The sequence below is a fragment of the Esox lucius genome, chromosome 3 (genome assembly GCF_011004845.1).
Source record: "Esox lucius isolate fEsoLuc1 chromosome 3, fEsoLuc1.pri, whole genome shotgun sequence".
In the NCBI taxonomy this organism is placed as follows: domain Eukaryota; kingdom Metazoa; phylum Chordata; class Actinopteri; order Esociformes; family Esocidae; genus Esox; species Esox lucius.
The window spans coordinates 10,283,027-10,309,641 of NC_047571.1; the positions used below are offsets into that span (position 1 = coordinate 10,283,027).

The 26,615-nt window shown below is 39.2% G+C and overlaps 1 protein-coding gene across 3 annotated transcripts in view; it reads right to left on the reverse strand.

Annotated features, from left to right (window-relative positions):
- Positions 1–25,436, reverse strand: part of brinp2 (bone morphogenetic protein/retinoic acid inducible neural-specific 2) — a 118,367-nt gene extending 92,931 nt beyond the window's left edge. For 2 of the 3 annotated variants that reach the window (XM_013140489.4, XM_013140483.4), the window contains exon 1: positions 24,724–25,436. The gene's annotated coding sequence lies outside the window, so the exon portion shown is untranslated. The remainder of the gene's footprint in view (positions 1–24,723) is intronic. The other variant, XM_013140487.4, reaches the window with a different exon arrangement.
- Positions 25,437–26,615: the final 1,179 nt, after the last annotated feature.

Genomic DNA, 26,615 nt, shown 5'->3' on the forward strand with positions numbered 1-26,615 from the left:
GGAGAACAAGTATTTGATACACTGCCGAGTTTGCAGGTTTTCCTACTTGAATTCTGTCTCTCACAGACCTGTTTGTTTTTCTTTAAGAAGCCCTCCTGTTGTCCACATTACCTGTATTAACTGCACCTGTTTAACTCGTTACCTGTATAAAAGACAGACTCAATCAAAACAGAACTCCAACCTCTCCACAATGGCCAAGACCAGAGAGCTGTGTAAGGACATCAGGGATAAAAATGTAGACCTGCACAAGGCTGGGATGGGCTACAGGACAATAGGTAAGCTGCTTGGTGAGAAGGCAACAACTGTTGGCCAAAGTATTAGAAAATGGAAGACGTTCAAAGATGACGGTCAATCTCCCTCGGTCTGGGGCTCCATGCAAGATCTCTCCTCGTGGGGCATCAATGATCATGAGGAAGGTGAGGGATCAGCCCAGAACTACTACAGCAGGACCTGGTCAATGACCTAAGAGAGCTGGGACCACAGTCTCAAAGAAAACCAGTAGTAAACACATTACTCAGTCATGGGATTAAAATCCTGCAGTGCACGCAAGGTCCCCTTGCTCAAGCCAAGCGCATGTCCAGGCCCGTCTGGAAGTTTGCCAATGATCATCTGGATATCAAGAGGAGGAATGGGAGAAGGTCATGTGGTCTGATGAGAAAAAATAGAGCTTTTTGTCTAACTCCACTCGCCATGTTTGGAGGAAGAAGAAGGATGAGGTACAACTCCAAGAACACCATTCCAACCGTGAAGTATGGATGTGGAAACATCATTCTTTAGGGATGCTTTTCTGCAAAGGGGACAGGAACGACTGCACCATATTGAGGGGAGGATGGATGGGGCCATGTATCGCGAGATCTTGGCCAACAAGCTCCTTCCCTCAGTAAAGCATTGAAGATGGATCGTGCTGACCCGAAACACACAGCCAGGGGTAACTAAGGAGAGGCTCCATAGAAGCATCTCAAGGTCCTAGAGTGGCCTAGCCAGTCCTCCAGACCTGAACCCAATAGAAAATCTTTGGAGGGAGCTGAAAGTCTGTATTGCCCAGCGACAGCCCTGAAACCTGAAGGATCTGGAGAAGGTCTGTATGGGGGGAGTGGTCCAAAAATCCTTGCTGCAGTGTGTGGCAAACCTGGTCAAGACTACAGGAAACGTATGATCTCTGTAATTGCAAACAAAGGTTTCTGTACCAAATATTAAGTTCTGCTTTTCTGATGTATCAAATACTAATGTCATGCAATAAAATGCAAATTAATTGTTTAAAATCATACAATGTGATTTTCTGGATTTTTGTTTTAGATTCAGTCTCTCACAGTGGAAGAGTACCTATGATAAAAATTACAGACTTGTACATGCTTTGTAAGTTGGAAAAAACCTGTATCAAATACTTGTTCTCCCCACTGTATACATACACATACATATACTAATGTCTTGAGTAACCACACTGTGGGACCTTTACAATAAATAAGTCTTGACAGATATGAAGAAGTATTTCTGACTGAGTGCCACTGACAGTGTCCTTCTTCTTTCGCTCACAATAGGCGTTCTATTGACCTGTTAAACCCCATCTATTGAACCCTGGGGGTGACTGGGATATTGAAATCCATTTTGACATGCCAGACAAGATAGTTCCAAACACAGCACCAGGTTAGCATTCCATTTTGCTAGTGTGCAGTGGAAGCTCTCATCAACACTTTTCAAAAGATAATTACGTTAGTCTAATTTGATGCATTGGGAACATTTGTCACGCTCCTATAGCTGATGTACCACTGAGCTTCACAGGCCTACGGTGGATATTAACTTCCATTGTCTATAAAAAATGTACAGTAGCCTATCAGGAGATAACAGAAATTCTTGCTGCCTCGGTTTCAGTGAAAATCCAGTGTCCACAGGCATTTTCTGACCTTCTTTCAGTTTTGAAAGTTCAGCTCAGGTCTCTTTATTCACTCACTTCCCTCTTTAGTGAAAGTGGCAATGTCCTGTCATGTGCAATTAATAGGCCTACATGCCTAATGACATCCTTTAAATGGACTCTTACTAAGGTATGCATCTGTGATTTGATGGACTGCCCTAGTTAACTTCACTATCTTAACCTTTTTAATTTCTCTCATTTCATGGGAAAACAACTAAAAATATTAAAGGGAATGAAACATTTAATTTCCCCGTTTTCTTGATCCTGCTTCCTCTCTAAGAGGTTAAAATAGAAAAAATTGGAAATGATGATAATCACCTTTTCGTGGAAGCTTTGTTTAAAAACTGTAATTCAGGTGGAATTCTCTCTGTTGATATTCACAACCTGAGGAATTCCCATTGACGGCAGCCACAAATTGTAATTCAAAAGATATGCCCCCTCTTTAAAAAGTTATATTGGTTACCGACTGGGAGAATGTCACTTTTTGATCAGTTTCTATTGTCACAAAGTGGATCTGATTAAAACTGACTAATTACTAATTACACACACTGTTTATCTGTGTAAGGTGGTGGGAACTGGATCATCCTTTAAGCGAATCATTTAATTTGTTACAAATGTGTTCACCCGCATGATTAGACTTAGCTTTGCAACAGCCAAAGGTTCAGGTAAAGAATTTTTTTAAACTATAATGTTGGGGCTCTCAGCAATTCATTACACACCCAATGATTCATTAGACATACAGTGATGATTTAAACATAAAAAGATGAAGGCCGCATTTAGACTTCAAGATTGATTTAAAATAATTAATAAAGATGCTGCATTTGAGAATATCATTAAAAGAGCAGAAAATATTCACAACTAGCAACATTTCATAACCCTGTTTCCAAATAAGTTGGGACACTGCATAAAATGTAGAGACAAACACAATGCAATTATGTGCAAATCATTTCATCCTTGTATTTAATTGAAAATAGTACAAAGTCCACATATAAAATGCTGAACCAAAGAAATATTATTGTTATGGAAAAAAATTGCCCATTTTGAATTTGATGCCAGCAACATATATAAAAAAAGTTGGGACAGGGGCATGTTTATTACTGTGTTGCATCACCTCTTCTTTTAACAATACTCTGTAAGCGTTTGGGAACTGAGGCGACCAATTGTTGTAGTTTAGAAAGTGAAATGTTTTCCCATTCTTACTTGATATAGGATGTCAGCTGCTCAACAGATCAGGGTCTCCTTTGTTGTATTTTCTGTTTCATGATGTGGCAAATGTGTGGGTGACATGAGCGGACTGTAGGCATGCCAGTTTAGCACATGGACTCTTTTACTACGGAGCCATGTTGTTGTAATACGTGCAGAATGCAGCTTGGCATTGTCTTGCTAAAATTAGCAAGGCCTTCCCTGAACAAGATGTTGTCTGGATGGCAGCATATGTTGCTCCAAAACCTGTTTATATTGTTCAGCATTAATGGTGCCTTCACAGATGTGCTAGTCACCCATGCCATGTACACTAATGCACCCCCATAACATGACGGATGTTGGCTTTTGAACTGTGTACTGATAACAAGCTGAATGGTCCTTTTCCTTTTTGCCTGGAGGATGCAGTGTCCATGAGTCCGAATTTCTTTTTCACATTTTCAAGTTTTCCACTTCGCCTCAGTCCATCTTAAATGAGCTTGAGCCCAGAGAACGCAGCAACATTTCTGGATCTTGTTTGTATCTTGTTTGCATGGTCAAGTTTTAACTTGAATTTGTGGATGCAGCGACAAAGTGTGTTTACAGAAGTGGTCCTGAGCCCGTGCAGTGATTTCCTCTTCAGAATCATGTCCGTTTATAATGCAGTGCCGCCTGAGGGCCTGAGGATCGCGACCATCCAATATTGGGTCCCACACGAACAGAGATTTCTCTGGATTCTCTGAAACTTTTAATAATATAATATATCGTAGATGATGAGATCCCCAAACTCTTTGCAATTTTACATTGAGAAACGTTATTCCTAAATGTTTTACCCATGCAGTCTTTCACAGAGTGATGAACCCCTCCCCATCTTTACTTCGGAAAGACTCATCCTCTCCAGGATGCTCATTTTATATCCAATCATGTTACTGACCTGTTGCCAATTGTTGTGTGATGTTCCACCAGGTTCTTTTTTTGTATTACACAACATCTTTTGTTGCCCCTGTCCCAGTTTTTTGGAAATGTGTTGCTGGCATCAAATTCAAAGTGGCCTATATTTCTCAAGGAACAACAAAAAAAATTTGTTTCAAACATTTGATATGTTGTCTTCTTGTACATTTTCTATTGATTATAGGGGTTTAAATAATTTGCACATCTTTTCAATCTGTTTATATTTCCATTTACATTACTTTTTGGGAAACAGGGTTCAACAAAATATGTGGTTACCAGCTGAGTTAGAGCCATAGTGATCTCTTTTTGAAGCAATACATCTGATGTAGCAACTTATATTAAAAAAAGGATGGAGCCCCAAACAGCACGGTATGGAGTAGATTATATTGCAAAGAACCCTTGTGTGGTAGTGATTGATTGGAGTTGAGTTCTGATGGACATTTGCAATATACTAGCTGGGTCACAAGGGAACATTTCCAAGGTGTGTTGCTGACAAAGCATCATATAAATAGATTCTGACTAGCAATTTACTGCTGAACTATTGTTTTACCGTAATGTCTTCAAAATCAATAAAACATTTATTTCCTTCTACACTGTAACAAAGTCAGTAGACTGACAATTGAAACAATTAAATTAAATGCTACATAATTATCAATTAATGAAATGCCTAGGTTGGAAGTACGATCACTTATCTACAAAAACAGACATTAAATATTCAGCAAAGGTAGACACAGCAATTACTTTAGACCTCATTTGAAGGTTATTCCATCTAGCATTGACTGTTATCTTATTTGTGGTCTTATTTTACAACACACTGTGGACTTAAACAACACACCTGTTGGTTTGGACATAGCAGTGCATGTATGGATAAGTTTAAGTATTAATACATTTATGCACTTTAAAGAATGTGCAAAGCACAACACGATCACTCTTAAGCAAGTGTTTTTGGTCTGCTGAAATGGTGCCAGTGTAGATGTGTATGCTATTATGAAAAAGTTCCAACATGTGAAACTGGATGTATTTCATGAGAAAACAAATGTATTTTGCATTGTTTTCCCACTGAAGAACAAACCGAAGCGACACTGGCATATCTTTAATGTGTTGAGTTCACACTCGGTGGACTGCCTCCCAGACTCACATTTCATCATTTCTGCTCTGTCTGTCACAGGGTTGCAAACAGCTTCTATTGAATTACACATGCCAGCATGGGTATGGCTACTGTAAAGCCAAGGACAGCACATGCTAACTTATTGCAATGAAAAACGCCCACGTGAAAATGCCATTGTCTTCCTCTTTTCATCAACTGCACTTTGACTCCGCCTTTACAAATTAGCAGAGCCCTTTGATTTGTCCATGGAACATGCTTCCAACCACCCACCACTTCCCTCCCAACCCTGGCCAAATTGCTATTGGAGTTCCTTCAGGGACACTCCTGAATTTATTTGATACGCCTTAATGGGGACTGAAGTGAGGGTCTTTAATTATGTACGTTGAAAGAGCAAGTTCAGCAGTCGTATGCAGAGGAAGGAATTGACCAAGAGGGGCAATGAGACAGCTCCTCTGCTGACAGTGTACCCTGGGGTGAGGGAGAAGTCTATACCTCAATACTGGAACACTGCATCCATCTCCTTCAGCATACAGCGTACAGTACTGTGAATAAAGTACTATGCTTTAAATGGCTGCTGCCGCTTCATGTTGAGGCATCTTTGAATACAAGAGCACCGGAAATTAAAAGACTACCCCAGCTTTAGGCACTGTTACTACTTTTCACAATGAGTGCTGCAGAGAATACAATTTTTGTTTGCAGAGATTAGATATTTTTTTAACAATGGGTTGTGAGTCAACACATCTGATGTGTGACGTCAAGCATTGGAATTTAGTTTAGAGGTTTTGCCTTAGCTTTTCCCTTATTGATTAAGTCGTTCTATAGCATCTATATGGAAATCATTAACTGAACATGTACAATATCTTATTCCACAGAATCATGATTACATAGCAGAATGCCCTTCACAGATTCAGCTGGGATTGCACTTGCAAGATGCTACCCAAAGCCACTTTAGGCATACAGTATGCAACATACTGTAAACAGTCATTTAGGGTCCCTATTTGCTAAGGGTCCTCAGATCCCATAATTAAACACAAGGCATTTAGTCAGGGTCTAATGTTAGCTGGCACTTGCAGGATTTGTGTTAGCAGTACATGTGCTGCTAACCATGTTTCAAATGTCGGTCACTACAATACTGCATTATTGAGCTAAATACATGACGTGTGCTGAAACATTGGTGGGACTCACTAATGTAAGACAAAACCCCATGTCTATTGTTGCCTGTAACTTTTACACCACAGATGTTAGTGTCAACAAATCACAGAGACAGAAACTTGCAGGGAAGTGATTCAACTAACAGAAGATACTGTAGAAAAAACATCTGTTTGATGTCAGTATTTGCCATCGGAGACATTATAACGGTCTCTGACCAAAACTTGCTTGTCCGTGGGACTTTTGTTTTGTAATCTCATTTCTTTTAACAGAATTCCAAAGAAGTACTTCTCATCCCACAGCTGAGAATCATGAATCCTAATTCATGCTGCGTTCTCCAATTCATTACCATACTTAACCTCGGTCTCACACCTTTCGCTCTCCAATTGAACAGCGCCTGACTACAGAGTGTTCTTTCCACTGAAGCAAGAACAGAAAGCCTGGCTGCCTTATTATTACCATTGATAATAAGAGAAACAAGAAGCCATTATGGTCTTAGCCTTATCTATTAGGAAATGAAGTATCTCAATGACCTTTCTCTCCGGATTAATTTCACACAATGGTTTGACCTTTTTGAATATGCACAGACAGTGTTTAAAATCTCACAACAACAAGAGTTCATCTCTGCATTCAATCACAGAAGCATTCTTTTTTAATGTGTTTTACGCTACACTGCTTTTATTCTTCTGCTCAGCTCAAAATTATATTTCGTGATTGAGATTGCAAATTGCTTGACATTCCATAGTTGTTCTACATTGTTTGCAACATTCTGTGACTACAAGACTATACGAGAGCTTGTCAATGTCACATTTGTGTACAGCTTCTAGGATGTTACTGCTTATAAAATACATATGCACTGAACAATGTAAGTCCCAAAATGTGTCAGTTGGATTTTTATTTTCTCTTTCCGAATAGATAGAATTATACAGTAGCTGCTACAAATATTTTCGAACCAAACCAACTGTTTAATTCACTCACATTTGCCCTGCCCATAAGCAAGCAAGTAAGCCAGTTGTCGAGTAATTCACTTCATATAAATTGAAGAGAAAAATACCAAGACAGGACCGGATTTAGACCAAACAGAGGGCCATGCGAATTCTATTAAGATGTATGGGAAGACAGTTGCCAAAGCCATTTAATCGTGCTCCCATTTAGCTTAATCCTGCTGTGGCTGATTTACGCCTGTAGGTACTGTGAGAGAGGAAACATGAGTCATTCAGCTGAGTGAACCACTGCACAGAGAATAGAAAAGACGTGAAAAACAGGCACAAAGTCTTTTGAACGCCTTGGATATCATAACTTTTTTTTTTTAAACTGCAGATAGGCCACTTCGGTTTCTGGGCTGTCTGTATGAAATATGTGCAGAGACAGGGATCCTATATTTAGACATCAAATCGTTCTGTCACCTCAACGCTCTGTCTCTCAGAGGTCTATTTTTCTCCCCGTGTGTCACTTGCTATCATTGACATGTAAAAAGGCTGAATAAATCATATGTGGACTTTAAGGAGTGTTAGGAACAACTATGAGGGTTGTGGAACCATAGATTTGCATGACTGACATGTGCGTACACCGAAGGCAGCTTGAATGTGGAGAATGCGGGCAACGAATATACCAAGGGTGGACAGTCATTTTGAGTTGAGGGTCACACTGAGTTTAGAAAAATTCAGCACAGATCGTTTTTATCAAAAGGCTGTCTCTCCATTATCATTTGCATCGCTGTGGAAGGCCCAATCAGGTCCTCCTACAACATCTGAATTAGGTTTAGGTCTGGCTTTTGAATTTACTTGAGTTGATTTGCTTTTCAGCCATACTGATCTAGAGTTCCTTGTGTCTTTTGGATTATCGTCTTGATGCAGTTGTGCTTCAGACTCAGCCCACCGGCAGATGACCTGACATTCTCTTTCAGAATTCTCTGATACAGCGCAGAATTTATGGTTCTTTCAAAGATTGAGCCTTCGTTGTCTTAATGCAGCAAAACATTCCACTCCCACCACCATGCTTGAACTTTGGTATGGGGTCAGTACTGTGAAACACAGTGTTTGGTTTTCTTCAGATATAACAGGACTAAAAAAATATCTACTCTCCACAGCACATTCTTCCTGGAGTCTTTACAAGTCCTGACAGGTGCTTCCTGGGGCATTTTGGCAACTTGATTTTTTTTTTGTTTCATTGCTGTGTACAAATAGCTGAATATGTTATCAGGATGAGGGCACATTTTTACATTTAACATTTTAGTAATTTAGACTTTCTTATCCAAGCAACTTGAAGTTAATGCACATATTTTAAGTTAGCTGGGTGTTACGTCTGCACAAAACAGTAGTAGTCGAAACATCCTACTCAATGAAATATATTTATTATCAGCAAAGTCAGTGCTAGATGGATGGCAAAAAGGCAATGGGGGGGGTTTATTGCCGGACCGCGTAAACGGAGCTGGCCAAGAAGAGCGAAAGTCTCTTACTGAGTGACTGACTGACTGACTGAATAACTGCCTGCCCCTTGTTAAATAGCGTAGCGGTTAGAGACGTGGATTTCCATGCAGGGGGACCGGTGTTTGTGCCTTGACCCAGTGAAAACACATTTTGCATTAGGATTTGTTCAGGATAGACAAAAACGTTGCTGGCTACAACCTTCACTAGCTACTTTACAGAAAGCCTCAAATAAAACAGTTTACGGTTATATTGCGACTCTTCAGTGGCGGCCCGGACATTGCAGAGGCCTCCCCGCGAAGACCTCGAGGCCCCTCCACCAAAACCCCTCAAAATGTATCTTCATCTATTGGCAAGCTTATACCACTGTCTACCTTTAACAATACATATTCAATAATTTAAAAGAGAGAAATTTGAAAAAGTTGAAACTGCAAAAGCACAATTGCGTCAGCAGTATATGGCACCATGTTTTGATTTTGTCTCGTTTTGGTAATTTTGACTAAAATATCTTTCAGTTTTAGACACATTTATATCATTTGAAAATTTCAAAATGACAAAAACGAAGAGCATTTATGGTCAACAAAATGCCCTTATGTTTTAGTCACATTTTAGTCCAATCACAGTTATTGCCTCATTACCTATAGAAGCCAAAACATATCACTATATAAAATAAGGCCAATGTAACATATCATAATGTTTCACATACAATGTTGATATTGCCCAGAATTAGACTTAATTACAATTGTAGACGCAGCTTTGTGCACATTATGTGAGCGTGACATTTCCCGAAATGTAATTAGCCTGAGGAAAATGTGTATAGCACACACGTTATTGTTCGAGCATTTTAATTGACATGGATGAAAATATCCGTTGGAAATTTAAGAACGAGGGGAGAACCGAATATTCAAAAACTTTACCCACGTCTCCAGGCACCACAGCACGGAATTTGCAAGCGCGTATATTTTTGGGGAAAAAACTCCCACTGAGAATCTATCTTCCCAACATCCTCCTATCCAACTATGGTAGTTACATCTGATTATTGTCACAAAGAAATGTTTTGTCTCGTTTTTGTCAACCAAAATGAAAAGTATTTTTCATTTTTAACGTATATTTTCGTCACTATCTTTATTAACTAAAGTTACACTGATGTCGCGTTGGGAAGGCTGCAGGTGAAGACGTGGTGCTGCTACCGCCGGCAGCATTGTTTAGTCAGTGGAGGTGCTGATTATAACTTTTTCTCTGGCTTGTCTAAATAACGGCGTAATAGTTGTGTTTTATGTGAGCTTTAGACAAAACTATTGCTGCGCTTTTTTTCTAATGTCTACCGTCATCTATCAAAATGCAATGATAAGCTATCTATATTGAAAGGTGTAATGGCGTAATGCACGTAAAATGCGCAAAGAACATTGTTGCCAGATTCAGGGATTTATGTTGCCTACTTCCTGGTTTTCTTTACCTGGCAGTCGAAACTCCGGGGCTCTCAACGAGTGCGGGGTTTCCCACCCGCCAGGGGATGTTACGTTGGAAAGGTATGGTTGCTGGTTAAGACGTGCTGCTGCTAGCTATCTGCTGCTGCGGTAGTGTTTCGTCTGTGGAGATGCTGAAAGCTTCCTCTCTGGCTGATCTAAATAAGGATGTAATCTTTGCGTGTTTTGCTCGAGCTTGTTCAGACAACAGTTTATTACTGCGCTTTTGAGCAGTCCTTGCATATTTTCTTTTACTCATGTCTCTACCGTCATCTAGCAAAACGTAATGATTAGTATTTTTGAAATTCGCGCATTCAAGAGGCATAATGGCGTAGTAGTGCACGTAAGATACGCAAAAGCCATTATTGCCAGATTCAGGGATTTTGTGACTAGCCCATTTATTTAATGGAAGTGGATGAAGATTTGTTACGTTACCTACATTACAGAATTCCTTTACCTGGCGTTTGAAACTTAGGGCTCTCAATGAGCGCCCTCAAAGTTTTTACCTTTTTCATATATATTTTTTTATGTAGGTCTTGTCTGTTTTTTTGCTATGCAGGGCGGGGACCTTGGGGCGTGTCGGCCACCGGTCGCGGTGGCTGCAGGGGTTTCCCAGGAAAGTTTTGAAAAGGAAAGTTTTGAGAGAGGAACAGAAGCGTTCAATTTGCAGTGGTATCTTAATTTGAACCCTTCTGTTCCTCACTCAAAACCTTCCTTTCCAACTTTTTTGGAATGGAAAGAAAAAGGTGCAGTGGTCTCTTATTTTCTTCCAGAGCTGTATATCCACTCGGTAAAACCATGAATGTCATATATTTAAGAGAATTATTGTGTTACGTGACCCTTTTGTACTGATGTTGTTTTCTTAAGAAATGAACCAGCCATGGAGTGATTGGAGTCATTGTTTTCATTATAGGTAGGCTGTATAGCTATTAGCTAGCCATCTACATTAATCTGTGCTAAAGTACACTTTTGTAAACCGTTTGTAAATGTTCTGTTGCCCATGTTATTTCAGCAAAAATGTAATGGCAGGGTAAAAGTTACATTTGGAGACGATACAGAGCTCAAAGTCCCAGCAGTCCGTGTGGTTTTATGGGAATATCCCCCACCTTCAGTATTTTGAGTTGGGTTCAAATCCCCTCTCAGAGTGATTTTAGTTTATAGGTATTATAGGTAAGATGTATAGCTATTAGCTAGGAATCTGCAGTAATCTTTGTAAAAGAGTACACTTTAGTTCTGTTAATATATGTCCTGTTGGCCATGTTATTTCAGCTAAAATGTTATGGCTGAGGTCAAAGTTGATTTCCCGCTGTTTAAATAGACACAGACACATTCTTTGACCTATAGAAAACCGCAGATTGAAACCACCCGGAACACAACATTCATCTTTTCTAATTGCAGGCTGGCTGAACTAGGTTTGCCTGGTTCCTTTTCTGTTTTTCTAAAAGCTAGGGCTTAAGCAGATTTTTTAAAGTAGGCCGGGACTATGCTCTCCTATTTTTAAGGGAAAGCCGTTTTCGCTTTGCTAATGCAGAGCTGCCTTTCTGCAGGCGCATAAAGGCCAAGAGACCAGAAGTAGCAAAATGGCCTAACATATCGACAATATTGTTTACCTGTTACCTAACATGGAGCTCTCTGCCGAAATGTTGTTGCTACAGTAGCAATGACAATTTTTTTTTTATCATTCTGTTTATGAAGCAGAAAGGACCTACAGAACAGATTTCCCACAGAACCACTCATTCCATTTAAATACACAATAAGCAAGATGTTACCTTGGAAAGTGGCATGCAACAATTGAGATTTCTACCTTCTATCTTTTTTTCCTTTTATCTCCAATGCAAATCTACAAGTCTCTTCATCTAAATAAAACACTATGAGCTTTCGGTAGGGGTATAATGGTTTAGCAGTGCTGCACTTGTAGGTAAATACTTGTGAGTTGAGCACTGAGGCAGATCAGTTCATTCACACCCCTCGCCCTGACCAGAAAAACATTTTACTCTAGGACACCCACTTCATTAATGTATTGAGTTCATTTGAATAATTTTCTAACAGCAGTTTTAAGGTATATCCAAATTTATACTAATATATATAATTCTAGTGGAAGACATCTAGAATCATGAATAGTATTTTTTTTACTTTGATATACACCTTTTCGCTCTCTACTGTTTTAATATGAATTTGATCTAGTGAATATTTCAGTTCAACTATTGATATTTCAAATTGTTTAATTCAAATAATAGTTGTTATGAACTAGTAAAATTTTTATTCCGTTGATTCCAACAAAAACTGATTTGCTCTGACTGGTAAAACCAATACATTTTGATAAGTAGCTTGATATAATATACTATTAATATTTATGTAGTAAAGGTCGACACACCAATGTGCCATCTCTTCAAATGTACTGAGTACTGTACATAGTTTCTTCTTTATTGAGACTTCCTGTGTTTTTTGATTTATTTTACAGTGACTATTACTCTTTTAAGAATTTTCTGGCATAGTGCATTGGATTGAAGAGCTCCATGTGGCGCTTTATCAGAGTGAGATGCTCTCTCTAGAAAATCTTCACTAAATCGTTTGTTAAATACGACCTGTGTGACCTAGAAACAGATGTTACACAAATATGAAAGATGGGAGTCTATGCAACATTAGGGCTTTATTTTCACCTGTGACATCCACTCACTTTCTGAGATGAGATTTCATCACAGGAATGTCATACCGAGTGTGTCTTTTTACAAAATTGGCTTTTGCCAGTTAAACCTTTTAGCCAACAAACTATGTGGATTCTTAGGACGTGCTTTTTCATTGTCATGCACACTGGCTTTTGAGGTGCCAATTAGTGGTAGGCATGTCCATTTGCTTCTTAATAATAACTAATAAACTTACAGGAATAGAAACATGATCAAATATAAGTCTAGAGGAATTTACCTCATTAACAGTAATTAATAACATTAGAAATTGTTGAAATAGACAGGAGTCATTAATGAATAAACACTAGTAACTATTAAATTGTGAGTTGTCAATAACTAATCAGAATGAATTGTTAATATCTAAATGGCAGAGCATTATATACAGTAGTACATTTACAATAATAACAGTGACCAAAATAATTTTAGTAGTTTTGGAACAATTACTAGCATCTAGTGAAATTATTAGTCAGTAAGGATTTGTTAAATCTTGATGGTCATTACAAGTATCTATTGAATGAGTCAGTACTAGTATCTAATCAAATGTAACTAGTAAAACCATAATGGGGACTGGTACTAGTACTTAAATACTACTCTTATTGCTGTTAGATGATTATTAGTTGGTTCCAGGGAATATATTTGAAAATGGCTTTCATTAACTTTGAACATACACCTCAACATCTGGTGGCAAACTCCTTCTCAAAGCTTGAGATATGAACAATATTTTCTATATGGTAAGGAGCAGCACAGATCGCTCAGGCGAAGGACATCTAATCGGTCAAAGATTTCCATACCTGCATGCTGGTAATCTTGAAAGCATCACATGTCTGGCTTAGCTTTATTTCAAGTGGGAAGAAATAGATAAGCAAGTGACAATGATTACAATCTGTTTAATCCAAAAGTAAAGCCAGGTCTAAGCATTGTGGGCAAAGCATAAAAGATAATGAAGGACTGGCAAAAGCTGTTCGTATCAAGAAGTGAACGGCATAGCAAGAGCATATCTATTGGTCTCAGTGCATAATGCATAATTCATGATAGTCCAAGGGTATTCACCACTTAAAAATACTACAGTTTACTATTGAATATTGTAGGTATTTACTATTAACTGTAGTATACTGTAGAATATAATATTCTATACTGTAGTATTTGGTTTAGTGCTTTTTATATAATTTTGGGCTATGTTTTGTAAACTTTCCTGTATATTCTTTCAGTACACCCCTTGTTCATGCACAGCAAGGCATACCATCGAATGGTACACACAGAAAAAATAAGGCAAAATGGTATATGACCAATTTACCATGGCTACAATCCATTCAAATGCAGAATGCAACACATAGTGCCTGGAATATATACCTTAGTGGTGGTTTAGTAGCCATATACCAAAATTGATTTATATTTACATTTTAAAATGTTACCAGTGCAATAAGAACAGTGATATGTATGTGATGTAATACATGTGGTATATGTTCCCATATACTGTTGCTATCAAGGTACCAGCAGTCAGAAATCGAACCACCAGATTTATAATGAAGAATACAACACAACATATTGTTGTGTCCCTCAACTTCATGCAGGAGTCCCCAACTGGCAGTCTTCTGCTGATCTGATTCCTCAGGTTTTTGTTATTATAATTATTTATTTTGTATATCATAATTTTTTGATAAAATAGTGTAAAAACTGTTTTCCAATTTTTGCACAAATAATAGTGTATACAGTAGTTGTGATAATGTGCCAAAGTAATTAATGTTTGAAACTATTGTATTTTATTCAGTGGTTATGTATTTGAGCTTCTTGCAGTCAATTTGCAGTGAAAAATTGAATTTTGTTTATGCTCCTGCCCAAGACCACATGCTCAGAAAGAAATAGGCTCAGACAAAATGAAGTTGGGGACCCTTGATTTGAACTACTTACTTTAAAGTATTATAACTGTAGAAGGCTATTGCACACACTGTAGTCCCAATCATCTGTAGTTACACTAAAGTAAATACTTAGAGGACATTCATGTAATATTTTGGGATATGAGGGATGGAATTTAGTGCTGTTTATGAAAATGTGTTACTGTAGTATACCAACGTCAGTAAATACTACAGTATACTACAGGAAAGTCCTCAAAAACACTCTAACATGGTTTGCAATTAGATTTGACCTCAGGACAAATTTGGTCTTGGGTAATATTCAGCAGGCTACAATATAAATAGCACTGCTATTAATAGCCTAAACTACAAACTGATGTAACATCTACATCACAAATTCGTTTACATAGATTTGTTTGATCTGATTACACTCACATATCACCATGGCTGGCCTGTGTTAAATGATTCAATTGTTATTGTTGTGGGAATGTACAGTAGGGCTGTTTGTGCGTTCATCGTTTTGGAAAAACGTCTACGTGACATACTGTACAGTTTTAAAGTCAAAACATTTAGCCTGCTAGAAAGAGAAAATGTGTGTTTTGGATTATTGACAAAAAGGGGATCAGGAAAATAAAAGTTTGGTGGTATCAACTTCATCTTTGGACATCAGATGTGGGACTGGGCAACTTATATCTAAAAATAAATCAGCCGCCTTCTACCGACCCCTGCATAGTAAACACTTCAGCAGAGCATAGTTCTGTCTGCAGATAATCGACTGAGACTGCCATAGTATTTATATACCCCGCTTTTCAAAATAGTTGGGATGCTGCGTAAAATGTAAATGAAAACAGAATTCAATGATGTGCCAAACATTTGAACCCTGTATTCAATAGAAAATAGTACAATGGCAACACATCCAATGTTGAAACTGAGACTTTTTATTGTTTCTTGGAAAATATATGCCCACTTTGAATTTGAAAAACTAAACCTGGTGGAATATCACACAAATAATTAGGTCAATTGGCAACAGGTCAGTAACATGTTTTAAAATATCATTCCAGAGAGGATGGGTCTCTCAAAAATGAGGATGGGGAGGGGTTCACTAATTTGTGAAAGAAATTAGCCTCGGAACAATTAAAGAATAACATTTCTCCACACAAAATTGCAAGGAGTTTGGGGATCTTATAATCTATAGTACATAATATAACAAAAAGATTAAGAGAATCTCTATGCAAGGGCCGAAAACCAATATTTGATGGCTGTGATCTTTGAGCCCTCATGCGGCATTACATTAAAAAAAAAACACGATTCTGTAGTAGAAATCACTGCATGGGCTCAGGAACACTTCCGAAAACATTGTCTGTAAACACAGTTAATTTGCTGCATCCACAAATGCAAGTGAAAACTCAACCATGCAAAGATAAAAACATATCCAGAACTGCCACCGCCTTCTCTGGGCCCAAGCTTATTTAAGATGGACTGAGGTGAAGTTGAAAACTGTCCTGTGGTCTGACAAATGGTGGTCTGACTTTTTGGGAATCATGGACACCGCTTCCTCTGAACTATAGAAGAGAGGGAAAATCAGGATTTTTATCAGCACACAGTTCAAAAGCCAGCATTTGTGATGGTTTGGGGGTGCATTAGTGTACATGGCATGGGTGACTTGCACATCTGTGAAGGCACCATTAGCTGAACAGTACAGGTTTTGGAGCAACACATGCTGCCATCCAGACAATGTCTTTTTCAAGGAAGGCCTTGCATATTTCTGCAAGACAATGCCAAACCACATTCTGCAAGTATTACAACAGCATAGGTTTGTAGTAAGAGCCTGGGTGCTAAACTGGCCTGCCTGCAGTCCAGACCAGTGACCCACTGAAAACATTTGGCACATTATGAAACAAAAAATACATTAAAGGAGACCCCAAACTGTTGAGCAGCTGAAATTCTATATCTAGCAAGAATGGGAAAACATTTCACTTTGTACACTACAGCAATTGGTCTCTTCAGTTCCCAAACCCTTACAGAGTATTGTTAAAAGAAGAGGTGATGCAACACAATGGGAAATATGCCCCTGTCCCAACTTTTTGGAAAAGTGTTGCTGGCTTCAAATTTGAAAATGGCAATGTATTTTTCCAAAAACAATAACATTTCTCAGTTTTAACATATGATTTCTGGTCTTTGTTCTATTTTCAATTTCATATAGGGATAAATGATTTGCACATCATTGCATTCTGTTTTCATTAGCATTTTATGCAGTTTCCCAACTTTTTTGGAAATGGGATTTTATATACACTATTAATACTTAAGTATGTACACCATATTGCAAACAGGTGTTTCTAATCCAGAGTGCTGATTTGCTGATAGCCATGATATATTTAAGCAATAAGGTACTAACTTTGTGGTATATCGCCAATATACCATGGCTAAGAGCTGTTCAAATTCATGATTTAAACCACTCAGTTTTTAAGAGACATTTGTACATCAGGTATGACATCACATCACTTTTTACTCCTCCAACCATCTATAATAGCAGTAATGCATGTTTAGGGTTTGTGTTATATTGCTGATATACCAAGGCTAAGCACTGTGTCCAGGAACTCCACAATGTGTCATGCCTAAGAATAGTTCATATTAGCCATATACCACACACCCCTTCATACTTTATTCTTTACTTATACCATAGTATTTTTCCATGTGTGATCTTCCCAAGCTGTACATTTTAATATTAAACCAATGATTATGTCCAGAGCACTTACATCATCTAAAACTATGGGTTATATGTTTTATGTCTGTCTTATATGTTAGATATCTTGCTTGTGCACAGGTTTTCTTGCTACACCTTTCCTAATGTTTCTGGTAGCATGAAGGCATTTCTAAATTGATGGTAGTCTTAGCAATGATGCACTTTATATGCCACCATTATGGCAAAATGCAAAGATTAATCCACATATTTCAATTATTATCGCATACATTAAGTCAAGATGAAGTCAAAAAGAGACAGAAATACTCATCATGAACTCAGAAGATGAAGCAATAGGAATAGTAAAATAAACAGTAATATACAGCTTGCTCTGAAGACATCCAGCCTGTTGCAAGAAGTGTGGTCACACCATACATGAAAGTACAGACAGTACTAGTGAATTCTTGAGACAGGTGTCAGAACAAAGACTACCCAATCAAAGAGTTTTCTTAGCTTGGAAAAACAACTATGAAAAATAATAAATGATTCTGCTTTTGTATAATGTGTTCTCTCACCCATTATAATGACTGTGTCATCAATGATACAGTACTTCACAAGGTCTAAAATACACAATGAGGCATCTTATTTCAACTCCCAATGTGAATCCTAGTCTAATTACTGCATGTGTATGATATTCAAATGTTCCCTTGGTATCACTGTACCAGGGAGATAGTAAAACCATCCACTATACACAGTTTTCACATCAACTGCTACTAAAGCTTAACGCTTAAAGAGAAAAAGAGTTGGCCTAAGTTATTCGAGATGGGAGATTTCCAGGTTTCCCGAGTGCTAATGGTTGACCAACAAGAGCCAATGCTCTACTTTATCATGGAACAATCCGCACATGAATGTTGTGTGGGTGGAATCTTTTCCTAGCCTGAATGAGCCAGAATAATATTTTCCACCTGGCACAATGTAATAAAAAATAAGTTACAACAGGTGAGAGATTAAATCAGGAAAAATGAGGCTGTGTGAAGGAATACGTTTGAATATTTTCAACTTTAGTGGCTTTATTTCCTAGTTAGTACTTCATTATGTGCAATGTTTACAGGATGAACCATCCGTCATCTTCCTGGTCAAGATGGAAACATTCAGTCTACACAAGTCCCCACGGAGATCCACGGGTCAGGTGTTGATTGATAAGTAATGCATGTCCCTTTACAATCGGAAAAGGTCATTGGACCCAAGTGAAATGCCAGGGGCTTGGCTAACAGCCACCATCCATCTTGATGTGAGGAGACCAAGGGTGATGGGAGGGGGTTGATATGATGATGACATACTAGTGCTCCAAATTTCTAATACTTTGTGTCTATAGCAGCTTTGTTCTATGGACTCACGCTTAGTCATATTGAGTGTGGTACAGGATGACAATAGGCAAGCTCCTGATTGGAAGAATTATACTTTGAGATAAGCATTATAATCAAATTCCAGTCCACAATATTCAGTAAGGGATAAAATGAAGTGAATATTTTGGATTTCTAGCTTCTTTGCATACAGTAGGTATAGGGTTCTTCCAAGAACCTTTTTGATCTGAAGAACCATGTTTCAGGCAATTGTACCTTTAACATCCTCAGAACTGTTTTGAAAGAAAAGGTTATTTATATTTACAAGACAAGAATGATTCTTTGGAATGCACAAAGGGCTGCTATACATTCATTTGTTAGTATGAGGTTGTATCAGCAAATATTCCTCTTGTACTCATTTGAAATGCAGATTGTGTATGATTACAATTCCAGTTTTTGGATATCCTAACTTTGGCTTGGTTCCAATAAAATTTGAAACCACTTTGCGATAACAGCATAACGTGACCTGCATGCCTTATGCGGCCTGTAAACCTAGAGTTTCCTAGCACCAATATGTTAGGTTGTAACTAGGTCCTCAAGGAAAGGTTCAATGATATCTAATGTATTGTCCAAAATCATTAACAAAGGGGTTAATGAGACTGATGGAACCATTAATAGAGAGTTCTAGAAAGAACCCTCCAAATATAAAAGGGTTTCAGTTGAACCTTCAGTTCTTTTCTTCTTTCTAGATTATTTAAGACTAAGCTTATATAATTGTTTATGGAAGAACCATTCATAGAAAGTTCGAGGTAGAACCATACTCAGAGTTTTTTTCACTACATTACCAAAAATGGGAGAAAAATGGGAGAGAAAAGGGAGACTAAAAGAGTGTACAGTATCTAAATTCTACTTACAGAGTGATCCTCCTTACTGTCTTGGAAAATCAATATCCAGTTGTCCCTTTTTCCCGTGTTGTTTTATTTGGTTGGGGTACAGAGGACAAAAGTTGAATCTCTGGGCCATCAGACCCTGCTGCCAGGCCTAATAGTATACAGCTTGTGGTCTCTGATGGCTGGCGGGCTCAATTAAAATGCAGTGAAAGAAGCCTGCTGTTGGGACTGATTGGTGGGGCCTCCACCTGTGCACAGCTGCAGAATGAATCAACTGCGATATACACGCCCTGCTAAAAAGTAGTGCACTAAAGGGAATAGGAGGCTATTTTGGAGTCAGCCCTGGTCTTCTTTGATCCTTGACTCCTTGTCCAATAAATCTTTTTTTTTTTTTGCCACCTACTCTCGAACAGGATAATTTGGAGTTTCCACTTGTTAATGACTGTTGCCATGGCGAGCTTCACCATTAAACATTAAAGGCAAAGAATAATAATTTTTTAAAAAACATTGGTTGTAGTTTTTCCAATAGGACGGTGAAAGTGGCTTGCTATCTCTATCCCCAGTGTTGCCTGTTTACCGTACAAACATCTTATCTTTCTTATGACGGCAGATGTTTTAAAGGCTCCACTAGACCCACTAAATAGGACGTATCCGTTTGCTTGGATCCCAACCATACAACCTTTAACAGTACTACTCAGTATCCCCACAGCTACTGTGTTATGATCTGGGAATGATCTTTGTTTGCATACTTCATATCACACTGTGATCATACTGTGACAATAATGTCAACAGCTACATGCTGGTGGCAATAACACGGTGAACTTTTATATAATTCATTCCGAAGAAACCCATAGAAAAAACTAAATGTTGGACTCACTAAAGGGAGGGACACCACCACCTCCACCCACATGATCAAAGGGCTTCCATATCTCACGTAGCATACAGCTTTGTTACATAATCTAGACACAAGTTCATGGCCTTTGTTATCACACTGTGTCTAATTGAGCTATTGCCCTTTAAGACGTGCCTTCTGAAACCCCCTCTGAGCTAGAATACCCCATCTCTTAAATCCGATTGTTGACTGCTGAAGCGTGCCTAATGAGTGCAGCCTGTATGCGATTATGAATATGAATTCCCTCAATTGATTCACCCAGTAATTTGACTCTTAGGCTCAGGGTTAGCCTTTACTCAGCCCAGTCTCATCGACTGGCTTTTCTTGTCGTAGCGCTAAGGATGCTTAGTCTCGTCAGTGACCCTGAAACATGCTGTATAGCTTATTGTGCATCCAGACCAGGGCCAGACTCTATTATTCCAGGCCACTGTCACGACTCAGTGACTGCCTCTGAAAAAGGAACCTTAATCCCTATATATAGCACACTACTTCTGACCATGGTCCATTCAAGGGCTCTGATTAACAGTAGGGCACTATATACAAGAGAGGGCTGCCATTTGGGATTCAGAAATTGGATCTGTTGAAGAACGGCAGTTTTGAAATAGTTAACTATCGGGTATATGTTCCAGCATTTTTAAAAACACAAATACATGTTCTTGGCCCAATTGTAAAGAGATATTTTATTAGAAGCCTCTGTTATGGGGTGGTGCTTCGTTTCCCTGTTCAGTTCCTCCGCCCCAAAATGTCATTTGCTTCACTTCTTAATAAAACATCTTTAAAAGGTATTTTTCCAAGACTGGATGGAATATGCAGAGATCCATTCATCATTTATGCCTTGAAAAATTTGTTTTATGAGACTTTGTGTTGATTAAGCCTGGCATTGTTTTTTGTCTAACGCTTTAATAATAAATCAACATTGATTGATCAAGATCAAAAACCTGTCAGCTATTTCACCTTCAGATGTTTATAACACGTACATGTTTTATACGTTCACTGCAAACTATTTTTCTCTAAGGGTAAAAATGCAACTCTGTCTTTAGCTCTGAACTCAGATTGACATGCGTGCTTTCTAGACGGCATGTGTGAGTAAGTTCAAAGGGGCTCTCCCTGGGAATGTCTGGAAATGGAGAGACTGGTTCTGCATTTGACTAAGCATGTAAACCAGCCAAACAACTATTCCTGCTTTTCAAAGGTAGCTGGAATAATGATTATATATAATAATTGGAAGAAAAGTTTCAGATGGTGAAATGCCTTATCAATTAATCAAGTAGCATGATTAACATTATCTTATACACTTAACACTAATATGTTCACCCGGCACAGCCAGAAGAGGACTGATCACCCCTCTGAGCCTGGTTCCTCTCTAGGTTTCTTCCTAAATTTTGACCTTCTTAGGGTGTTTTTCCTAGCCACTGAAAATCAACACTATTGTCGTTTGCTCCTTGGGGTTTAAGGCCGGGTGTTTTGTAAAAGCACTGTGACTACTGCTGATGTAAAAAGGGCTCTATAAAAAAAACTTTTTTTAAATAAATGAAAAAATACTCCTGACTGTTTCGTACAGTTCCTATTCATTGATATCAGCTTTGGAGTCTTTCCTTGTGTCCATGTTATTTCATACTGCCCACCATCCTCCATTATGGAACTGCAATCAATAACACAGAATTCCCTGGGCACATATGATGTGTCTAAAACAGAGTTGCCCTCAGGCCTAGGATGGTCCGGCGGTCTAAGCTGCTGTCTCTAGTGCACATGTACTGCTGCAGCATGGGTTTGACTCCAACCCACTGATCGTTCAGCTTAAAACTCTCTTCTCCATCTTTCCCGACTGTCGCTATCCATTAAAGCATAAATGCCTATCTTGCCCTACTCTGGGGGGTCAAGGACGAATTCGTTTTTTATCCTATCTTGCCATTTGGGCCCGAGGGCCAAATGCGAGTGCAGTTAACTACCAGATGGAGACAAACAGCTGCAGTGTTTGGGCCGTCTAAGACCATGATTGGGCAAGTGGTTTTGCATTAGATGTGTATAAGTGCAATGCTTGTAATAAGGGCCCATAAAACCCCAGCAGCCTTTAGCCAGAAACCAAGACCTACACCATCGGCACCTTTCGTTCTGATTACTGTAAGTTCAGATGCAAATCCACTTGTATTTGGCTGCAGGTCCATTGGCTTTTGATCAATATTTCATTCCTAGTGTACATTTTGGAGCACTCTTGGAAATGCATTTAAAACATGCATGCCAGCTCATAGTGCACCAAAAGAGTCCTGGAAGTACAAACTCAATAAACTGGGTCAAGATAGTACAATTTGTACATTTTCCACGGCATAACCTGTACAGCTTAGAGGGATTAAGTCTCCCCTGACAGTACCAGTGAAAATCAATGAATGGTTTGGATGTCAAGTCAAATGAATCTCTCCTGTGATACTGCTCAATAATAAGATCAATGATTTTACTTTTAAACGTGCACACATCCTGCTCTAAAGGCCCACATTTCTTAAAAGTGTTCAGCCAGGCATCAAACATGCTTTAGACTACATATGTTTAAAAAAAAAAAGGAAGCACAAGAATAGCTTTGTGCTGGCAGCAGATCAGCTAAATGAAGTGTTGTACTAAGCTCCCTCTGTAGGTGAGAATAGGCAGTACAACTGGCAGGACTGCCTCTCCCTTCCCAACTGTTGGTAGAACGAAGCCCGGGAGGAACTGAACGTCACTCTCTCCATAGGGAATAAAAAAAGAATGAAAACAATAATAATGAAACACACTAGTTGTTACTATAGTGAGCACTTGCATTTGAAAAACCACTGAAATAGGGTGGAGGTACGGAAGAACGAGAAACACAGCTCCCTCAGACACACACTGTAGAAAATAAAATAAGGACTCTTATTTTAGTAAATGTGGTGATTTTGATAACACTCGATGAATGTCCACAGGAACGTCAATCTCGCGTCCCTTTGTATAAAAAAGTCAAAGTCAGACTCATTTCATCACTGTTTACATAACAATCACACACCAGGAATCCAATGCTAAAAAATGAATCGCCCAGAACCAAAAGCTTAGTCTTAAAATACACTGTAGCAGCTTACACATTTTCCTCAACGGATTAGATAAAAAGAAAGCTGCTTTATATTTGGTGAAAAATGGCATTAAAAACCCCCTCCGATTGAAATGTCAGCATGCTTCTGGTTTGTCACAATCAGTGTTAAAGGGGATTCATGAACATACTCTAAGTGAAACAATAGCCTCACTCCTCATACTAGCGCCCAGGTCTTTGTTACTCTTGGCAGTGCTGCCTGTGGCCTTTGACAAGCACCAACACTAGGCCAATTCCATGCATTGGCTTCCTTTGTGTCCACTACGCCCAGGCCGTTATCCCAGCTTCGCGCAGGGAGGGCGCAAGGCCACGGAGGGAACAACAAAGGCGAAGGGGCAATTTTTTTTAACCATCTCTCTATCTTCTTTTTCAAGGGGCTATTTCTTTTCTTTAATGACTGTCTCAAATTGTTTCACTTGGCCAGAATTGGATGGTGAGTTTTGCTGAAATAGCAGTGGCCCAGATTCCAACCCGGACCACAGGGCTGCCTTAGGCCACACTTGGCCAAAAGGTGTTAAAGCATTATCCAGTTTCTAAAGTTTTCAGGGCAGCTCCAGTGATGATGCAAGGATCTCTTGGATCAGGCTCTAGCACCAATGTCCCCTAAGGCTCAGGCAGGGCGAGCTCAGGACTTAATATGTCTAGCTGGATGTGCTGACAAAACTAAGTGCATTTTCCCTGAGGAGCATGTGTGACAGATCATTCATAGATCACATTTCTGAATACAGTTGCTCTATGCACATTTAACATGTTTATGTGCCAGCCTACAGGGGACACCCCACCATCTTTTTTGTATTTTTTAACTGAATATCAGGACACAAATAACACAAAGGAATATTCATCACGACATCACATAAAAACAGTAATCATGTAAGAAGATCATTTTAGTGTAAACTATGCGAATGTCTGAAAAAAAAGAAAAAAAGAGTGAACGAATGCAAAACCACTGTATGAAAACATGATCTGGCTATTAACTTAGCCCAGCATTATAAAGAAAACACAGCAACACAAGCCAAGTCACTGTGCCAGCGTTAATGCCAACGCACAGACACTAATGCAGAGTGCTAATTGTTATAGCAGCGAGGCAGGCAATAACATATCTCACCCAGAGTGTAAAGGGTGGTCGTGCTGTTTCTCTCGTTGTGCGCGTGTCCTACCAGCAAGTGAAGGTTGTCAGGACGTTTACAGTCTTCAGCCAAACTGGTGGAATGCAGCCAGAAGCCTCCAGTCTGTTTCACTTGCAGTTACCCACGAGCAAGTTACAGAGACGCGTTTTACAGGATAATCCAGCCATAGTCCCTTCTCCCTTGTAGCCAAGTCAGTCAATGGTGGTGGCAAGTTGGAGTCCAAAGGCGGTCCCTAATGAAACCGTCAAGTGCACAGAACTAGTGTGTAAATTCAGCTTGGAGACAGGTTCTTTTTTCAGAAGCAAAGAAATACTTCATTAAAAACTAAGCATAAATGTTAAAGTGGTTTTAGTAATATGCAATGACGAGATGGAAGTCAAATGTGCCAGTGTCCCCCATGCCTTCAGGTCTTGAAGAAAATATATTGTCAGGTCTTGAAGATAAGAGATCGTTGAGTACTCAGAAAAGGAGGAATAAAATCCACACAAAATATCCCTATTTTCTTCCTGTTAGGTAACTGTCCCTTATGCAGTAAAGAGCCTGCACCTGCTACCAGAGCAGTGACGTCCAATTTGCACCTTTTTCTGGGAGCCACACAGCTAAGCCTCAGCTGTCCCTGTTACAGTCATCACTCACTGTCAAGACCAGCACGTCGGTTGAGCCCTGAACTGAGGAGTACTGCTGCTCGGAGTCTTTCGGGAAAGCATCTCTTTCTTTTCAACAAGCTCTGTAGGACGGATGCTTGTAGCCACGCCTCCCAGCCTGTGATTGGCTGAGCTGAGCTCAGTGAAGAGAACTGGGAGGGGGGGGGTGATAATTCAATGTGGAGGGAAGGAGAAATAGTTGAGAAGAGGGAAGAGAGAGAGAGGGAGTTGTTGGGCTAGGGTATGGAGGAGAAGAGGAGGAGCTCTGAAAGCCTGAAGGGACAGCCTGGCTAATGAAAGAGAAATGCTTCTCCCAATGCTTTAGCCAAATTTGTCTGTTACAAATTTGTTGTGACTCCCGGCAAACTGAATTCATACTTACGAAGTCCCTAGTTTCTGAAGGGAAATACATTTCCCTCTTTAAGCAATAAATCAGAAAAGTCAAATCTTGTCAGCCAAGAGCCCCTGTTACTCTCTGATGGATCAACAGTTGAAGGTGCTAAAATGCATTTTGAGTTTCCCAGCTCCCAGGCATAGTGGGGTGTGCTTCTGTAATCAGACTCAATGAAGCTTTCTGAATTTTCAGTTCAACAGCGGATAAAAAACTACATCTGGCTGCTTCTGGGAGATGGTTTAATAGCTAACCGAATAATTTTGTGTGGGTGCTACAAGGAGAAATCAGGAGGCTTCTTACTTTAACCACCCAATATAGGCAGTGTTGGATCAGTGCTGGTTTTGAAATGAACAATTGTCCCGGAACAAATGAGGGATTAAAGCAGAGATCCTACATTAGAGGGTTGATGGGAAGAAGTGAGCTGTCGACAGCGGCACACTGAAATCCTAGGGATATGTTTGTCTTTTGTCTCAAAGCTGAGAAGTATCCACCCACATCTTGTCTGTAATTTTTATATTTTTACTGTTAGGCCTTTTCATGTTTTGGACAGCATGAACCTTTCCAAAGCATGAACTACTTATGACAGCAGAATAATATTCATGTTTTGTGTGACATTCCCCATTCTCTGATGTCAGTTGGCTTGACATACAGACTAAACAAGATATTCTTGGCTCTATAGGTTCTGAAAATGTGCAGAATATCAATTTGTTTGTCCTTCTTGGCATTGGTAAAATAAACTCAAACTCGATATGGGCTCGGAGCATTTCTGTTGTATTTTTTCTCAGATAAATGCCTCCACCTCCTTGCATAGCAATATCTTTTTATGCTGCAA